The 7,408-nt window shown below is 46.1% G+C and overlaps 1 protein-coding gene across 5 annotated transcripts in view; it reads left to right on the top strand.

Annotated features, from left to right (window-relative positions):
• The first annotated feature begins 1,253 nt into the window (after positions 1–1,253).
• The window catches only part of LOC108449717 (brain-specific angiogenesis inhibitor 1-like), a 95,189-nt gene continuing 89,034 nt past the window's right edge, over positions 1,254–7,408 (top strand). For all 5 annotated transcript variants that reach the window (XM_017746674.1, XM_017746673.1, XM_017746675.1 and 2 more), the window contains exon 1: positions 1,254–1,258. The gene's annotated coding sequence lies outside the window, so the exon portion shown is untranslated. The remainder of the gene's footprint in view (positions 1,259–7,408) is intronic.

Here is a 7,408-nt window from a genome sequence, read left to right as displayed (position 1 = left end):
CAACCCTTTTTTTCAGCAGAGCTTCAAATTTCAGTGTGAGTTACACAGATTTACCAAACTTGTGCTACATTTCAAATTCAGAGGCTCAGAAGTGCAGGATTTCTCCAGGAGGTTTGGTTTTGCTCCAATAAGCCTACACCGCCTTGCTGGATGTGTGAGATGTCTCACAGGATTTTCAGTAGCATAACTGAGAGCTCAGCCTGGCTTTGAACCAGTGGATTGATCACAGAAAGGGAAAATTATCTCTTGGATAATAGAATGACCCCTGTGAAAGAGTTTTACTGGTTTTATTTAGTTCTTAGGTCTCAACTAAGCAAAGCACAATCACTGCTTTGGTACTGAGGGTGTCCAAAACATTCCGAGCAGCTGCAGTGTTAAAGATTGATTTAAACCCATATTTAGCTTAGTGTTTAATGAATTTCAGCATTTACCTCTTTGGCATGAGATCCTTTGTAACTGCTTTAGCAGCCAATCAAAGATTTATTTTATTTTATTTTTAATCAGCCTATTTTTTTTTTTTCAAAAGCTGCAAACCTTTTCATGTCCCTTTCTCTTAGGAACCATCCACTCTTTAATTCAGCCCCGAGGTCCTGCACAAACAGTGACTCTGACACACTTTTTGCAGAAATATGATTGCAGGGGTGTTTTTGTGTCCCGGGCTATTGTGCAGAACCAAAGTGTCTGAAAGGCGCTTTGGGGCAGCCTTTGGCTGGAAATGAAAATTGCTTTTGGGAATCCCACAAAAAGGATTAACTTTGACTTCATCTCTGGTTTGTTCTCCAAATTAATAATCAATCTGCCAGCTGGACCTGTGCCAAGCACTCAACTCATTGGAGAAGGGGGAATGGCCCATGTGAAACAAGAACAGTCAGAGAACCACAGAGTTGTTTGGGTTGGAAAAAAACGTCTGGAGGTTCCTCGTATTTCTCAAATCTCAAATATTTACCCCAATTTTTAAACCTCCATGGCTCTTCCCACAACAAAAGCTCTCCATTTGTGCAAATTCCTGTTTAGAGCAGCGTTTCTGTTTGAGAAAGTCCTTAAGTATGTGCTTAGCTCCTGTTTAAATCTACAAGACAGTGCTTAATTGCTTTTCCCCATCAAGTGCTCGAATAACGTTCAGAGTCATGTTGTAACATATGGTGAGACATTTTCCTGTGCAGCATCTTTGGAATCACACCGGAGATAAATCTGACCACGGACGTTGGAGACAGAACCAACTTGTCAGTTGGTTCCCTGCTCACCATCCCAGCACAACGTTTTTTACGCCAGTCTGGTTTGGGGATTTCTACAATTCCTTTTTGACTGGGTTGTAATCACTCCGACTACACTCTCCTCTAATATTCTGCCCACGTTTTCCCTTTAGTGGAGTTTCCTCTTTCTTCCTTCCACTCTGGAGACTGCCTGGAAATAATTCTGCTCCCTTATTAGCGTACCTGGATTCAATATTTGTGAAGAACTCAAATTCTGCTCTTTTTCTTTGCTTCTGAGCTTTGAGCACAGATTTCCCAGCACAAACTGGTGTTTTTTTTGGCAGAATCAAAGGCTTTTCTACTGATTTACAAATGAAACCTGAACCCACAGGCAGGCACACACCAACACATAAATGTTCCTCTCCTTCTGGACTTGTTCATTAATAGCCCATTGTCTTCTAAAGCTTTTAATCAGGCCCACAGTAAATGAATTTTGCATTCAAATGTGAAACAGGTCCTTTTTCAATATATCTGCTTTGTAATTTGAACTCCTGGCAGTGAAATAATCTTTATATGGCAAAATCCAGTGATTGAATTGTTTAGGATTTCAAGTCTGCCCTGAACTATGAGGCTTTTGGTAATACTTGATGGTTGAACCAGACACTATCTGAGCAGGTATCTGCAACCAGCAAGACCCAAACTCGCTCAGATGTGTTCCCCTGGACCATGGAGAAACCCCGTTAGATCTCTCTTAGTGGTATTGAGTATGGGATCTGCAGCAAGTGATGCTGGACAGGCTCAAACACCCAAAATCACAAGGAATTATTGTGAGACCCCACCTGCAGTTGTGAGACCCCCACCTGGAACAACAAATCCAACTCTGGGGCCTCTGGCAGCAGAAGGACATGGAGCTGCTGGAGCAAGTACAGAAAAGGGCACAGAGATGCTCCAAGAGCTGGAGCCCCTCTGCTCTGGAGCCAGGCTGGGAGAGCTGGGAATGTTCACCTGGAAAAGGCTCCAGGGAGACCTCAGAGCCCCTTCCAGTGCCTAAAGGAGCTCCAAGAGAGCTGGAGAGGAACTTCGGACAAGGTCTGGAGTGGCAGAACAAGGGGGAATGGTTTTAAACTGAAGAAGGGCAGCATGAGATGGGATATTGGGAAGAAATTCCTCCCTGGGAGGGTGGGGAGGCCCTGGCACAGGTTGTTCACGGAAGCTGGGGCTGCCCCATCCCTTGAAGTGTCCAAGGCCAGGTTGGATGGGGCTTGCAGCAGCCTGGGATAGTGGAAGGTGTCCCTGCCCGTGGCAGGGGGTTGGAATGAGGTGATCTTTTAAGACCCCTTCAAATCCAAACCACTCCAGGATTCCACATCCACACTGGGAATCAGTGAGAAGAGGCTGGTGGCTCTTCTGCCCTGTCCTCCTACCTCCAAATAGGTTTTCCCAACCCATCTCCAAGCTCCATCCCCAAAGGGTGCAGAGGTGTTCGCATCCAAAGGATTGCAGGGCAACAAGAAGAGGTAATTAGGGAGATCAGCAATGAGGAAGGAAAGGATGAAAGAAAAGTTATTCTTCTGAGGAGATTAAAACCAGAGGAATGGACACGGTCTTTGGAGCATTTGAGTGGTTTAATGACTAGTAATGACTAATTAATTAATAATCACTGGTAGTAATGAGGGCCAGATTTTCATTTCCCATTAAATGGCGTAGCTGGACTTATTCTGAGGTGATTTACACCAAGTTCCTGACTCAGCACATCCACAGCACCCATCCTTTATGTGATTTATAGCAGCTTTTAAAGCAAGGACTGGATGGCTTTGATCCAATTTCTTTCTTTGAGTCCAACAGGATAAATAAGCAGGCACCAGACCAGGTCTTTGAAAAGCAAAAGGTGGTTATTTTAATTTTTAATCTTTTTCTTGCCTCGATATCGCTGTGTACTCTTCTGTGTGCATCTGGAAACGGATTTCAGGCTGTGCCAAGTGTGGCTTTGGCCCTGGATTGATTTTATCCTGATACTGCATTCAGTGCTGTTGTCAGCTTTTCTGCCATGGGAGTGTGAAACCAGGCAAAGCATCTGGGGAGTGTTATTTGTTTTCTGATACTTTCCCTGGGGTTTCCTGTTCTTGTTGGTTTTCTGATTTATTTTCCTTTTTTTTCTTCCTTTCCTTTTGGATGAGGTTACTTCTGTTGATGTATGGCCCAGATCTGTCCTAGTGCACTTTGAAAGCTGGTAAATGAGTAAAGCTGGACTTTGGGATTGGAAGTGATGTGAGGGCAAATGTATTCCCACATTTGAAGAAGAGCTCAGATTCCTCGGGGCAGGGGGTGTCTGTGTGGGGCAATGTACACAGATTTGATGCTTTAAGAATGGAGATTTAAGCATTTCTATTTGTTGGGAAAGGCTGCTTAAACACAAAAAAGCTGAAGATAGAGTTAAGGATGAAAGGACAGTTTGGAACAACAACCTGGGGTTGTTTAGTCTGGAGAAGAAAAGGCTCCAGGGAGATCTCAGAGCCCCTTCCAGTGCCCAGAGGAGCTCCAAGAGAGCTGGAGAGGGACTTTGGACAAGGGATGGAGTGCCAGGACACAGGGAATGGCTTTAAACTGAGAGAGAGCAGGGTGAGATGGGATATTGGGAAGGAATTCTTCCCTGTGAGAGCAGAGAGGTGCTGACACAAGTTTTGCAGAGAAATTGTGGGTGTCCCATCTATGGAAGTGTCCAAGGCCAGGTTGGATGGGACATTGAGCAGCCTGGTCTAGTGGAAGGTGTCCCTGACCATGGCAAGGGGTTGGAATGAGATGGTCTTTAAGGTCCCTTCCAATACAAACCATTCTATGATTCCAAAATTCTATAATTAGGGGCCTTTTAAAAGCACTTTTCTAGATATCCTCAAACCCATAAATGAAAAAGATAAACAGAGCACTAAGAAACCCTCAGCTAACAAAAAAACCCCACAACAAGCCAAATGAATCAATACCTACAAAAAACCCCCCACAACAGTCTGTTCCAGAGGGAAAGTAAAAGCTGTTGTGGAAATGTGGACAGAGGATAAATCGACGGCAAGCAATGCAAATTAAAAGCTTGAAAAATACAAGAGAAAAAAAGAAAGGTGTAGGAATTTTTTTATTCAGAACAGCAAAAATGAATAAAAAGGAAAATTTAGAGTCTACTAAACCCCTAATAAATCCTGATGGTATTGGTTTGTTACTAGCTTGAAATGACAGATTTATTTATAATAATGCAGGAATTCCAATAAACGCCTGTATTCTGTAATTGGAAGAGAGCCTGGTTCCTTAATCCACATCCCAGCCTAATGAAATATTTTTCATTACACCAGTGGCTGGAAAACCTGCTCTACATCATCCCATAAAGTGAGAGTAGCGAGAGAGAGCAATTTGGAACGCAAGGATTTTAAAAGAGCAGGTTAAGACTAATTGGGGATCATTGCTCTTTAGGAAAAGAAAGGTGGAAGAGTTCCCCAAATCTGGAGAGAGGAGCATGTGTGTGTAAGCACAGCAGCCTCGCTTGTGTCTTAGGCACAATATCCATCTGAAACAGGCTCCAAAAATTTCAGAATTGTGGGTAATATTATGATTCTAATTGAATAATAGCACACTCATTAAAACGAGGCATTAATAGCAATCAACTTATGGCAAATAGATTTTGTCAAGCTAAATTAATACTTTCTAGGAGAATACAGAATTGGTTGCTGGAGTCTGGGAATTTGTCATTATTTGTACACATCATAAATAAAGCATTTTTCTTGGTGACAGGGGATAAACAGAACAACTCAATAATGCAGATCTTGGAAATACGAGCAGGACATAGAGAGGAGAATACAGAATTCAGTTTTCCCTTGAGACTGGCCTTGGAACTGCTGGTCCTTTCCAAGAATGGTGTTGGGGGATGTCAGAAGGTGCATGAAAGGGAGCAAAGAACAATGCCAGGGTCTGAAAGTCTCCATGAAATGATGTGACAGCTCAGGGAAGATCATGTGAAGAGTTGCTGATCCAGAGAAGACAGATTTATGTCCCATGAGATAAATGGACAGAGAACCACGGGATCACTGAGTGGTTCGAGTTGGAAGGCACCTTAAAGATCATTTAGTTGCAACCTCCTGCCATGGGCAGGAACACCTTCCTCTAGACCAGGTTGCTCCAAACCCCATCCAGCCTGGCCTTGGACACTCCCAAGGATGGGACATCCAGACATTTAGTAGGGTCCGGACATTTAGAAAGCTCTGGATGAGCACCACAAAAAAAATACGTTCTGTGTGTTGCTCACAATTTCTACAGTAAAATTAATTTGCCTTTTTTATTATGATTTTATCTTTTTAAACTATGAACAGTGCTTTAACCCAAACCAGAAATAATTCGGGGAGGTTCAGTGTCACGTGTTAAACAGGATCTGAGTAGATAATGACAGCAGGATGTGCTGGTGCTCTGTCACCCTGTTGGTCCCCAGCCCGTGGTAGCACAGGGAGGCGGAGAGAGGCTCGGAATCATTGCGTGAGGAGCAGGTCAGAGCCTGCACCGCGTCGAGACCTGCAGAGAACTTGTCTGTGACTCAGGGCAGGTCCCTGGAGCCAGCAGCAGAGAGCTGTCCAGGCCATCTGTGATGCACCCAAGGCTGCTGAGCAGCTTGGCTCCATCTGGAGCTGCCGTGGGCTCGCTGCTGGCATTGCTGCCGAGGTGCCCTCCTCCGAGGATGGTCAGCTGTGGAGATGGGACATCTTTCCCCGTGTCCCTTCAGTGAAGGCAGATGGCCCTTTTGCTCTGCCTCCACATCCTGTCTCGGGCTCCTGTGAAGCCCACAGGGATCCTGACCTTCTCCCCAGCCATTGCATTTCTGCAGTTGCTCTCCGCATCTGCACTCCCTGCATGACCATATCCCAGGAGACAAGACTGGACAAGATACAGAAGCAATGGGTGGAAAATGACTGCACTTTTTGGGTCCCCACTGTCCCAGCACACGAGACAGAGCAGGAGATTCCCCTTTTCCCTGGTTTAGGCCTTTGTGCTCACACAGATATGGGGCTGCAATAATCTTTCCCAATGAAACCTGTGAGATGAAGACCATGGAGACTTCCCCATCTATGGCCCCTTCTCCATTTTGCTACTTTTCCCCAGCCTGAAAGGATGTCAAGGGAAAGCAGGGATTTGTCCCTTTGATGTCTTCAGGTCCCTCTGGCCATGAGGGAGGAACATCCCTGCCATGTCCAGAGTTCTGGGAATGCAAGGAAGGGTGGAGGAGGGTCCTGGCCTGGCCTTTGGAAGTCCTGGCCCCAGAGAACTGAGAGGAGAGGGAAGAGGGGAGGGGTGGAGCTGTGAATTGGGATTCCTGTGGCTGAGGGAGGTCTATACACATCTATATGGGGTGTGGAGCAGGGGGTTGGGGGTGTATGGGGTGAGGGATGGGACTGGGGGGGGAGCAAGGTGTATTTTAGGTCTGTAGTGTTACATCCATAAATGGGATATGTGGGATAGAACTATAGGGATGGGGAGGTGTAGGGACAGGGCTATAAGGATCATTTATCCATGTGTCCCACATGTGGATAAATGTGGTGGATGTCCCAGGGCTATAGGGTTGTGCATGCACACATTGGGTGGAAAGTCATGCATAGGTATACGGGATCAATGGGGCAGAGCTATAGGGTTAAGGGTGTGTATATGGAACAAGTGGGACAGGGCTATAGACTTAAGGAAACGGATATAGAATATGCAGGACTGGGCACAGGGCTAAGAAAGTGTATATGGGATAGGTGGGAAAGAGCTATAGGGTTAAGAAGGTGTATCTGGGGTATGTGGGGCAGGGCTGTAGGGTTAAAGTGTATATGGGATAAGTAGGACAGGGTTTTAGGGGTAAGGGTGCATCTACAGGATATGTAGGGCAGGACTATAGGGTCAGGAAGGGGTATATGGGATATGTGGGGCTATAAGGTTATGCATCCATGTAGTGGCTGTGTGGGATGAGGCTGTGCAGTTACGTGGGCACACACGGGATAGGTGGGCTATAGGGCTAGAGAGGTGTGTATGGGATGTGTGGGGCACGGCCATAGGGTTAGGGAGGAGTGTATGGCGATCGCGAGACCGGGCAGCCCGGGGGCTGCAGGGGGCCGCTCACACGTGTGTGGGGTGATGGAGGGGTCAGAGCGAGGTGGGGGACCAGGGAACGGGCCAGCACCAGGACCGGGATGGAGACGCAAGTCCGCTGG

The sequence above is a fragment of the Corvus brachyrhynchos genome, unplaced genomic scaffold (genome assembly GCF_000691975.1).
Source record: "Corvus brachyrhynchos isolate BGI_N302 unplaced genomic scaffold, ASM69197v1 scaffold89, whole genome shotgun sequence".
Classification (NCBI taxonomy): Eukaryota; Metazoa; Chordata; class Aves; order Passeriformes; family Corvidae; genus Corvus; species Corvus brachyrhynchos.
The sequence above is the reverse complement of the archived record's forward strand: the minus strand, read 5'-3'. Positions and strand labels throughout refer to the sequence as shown.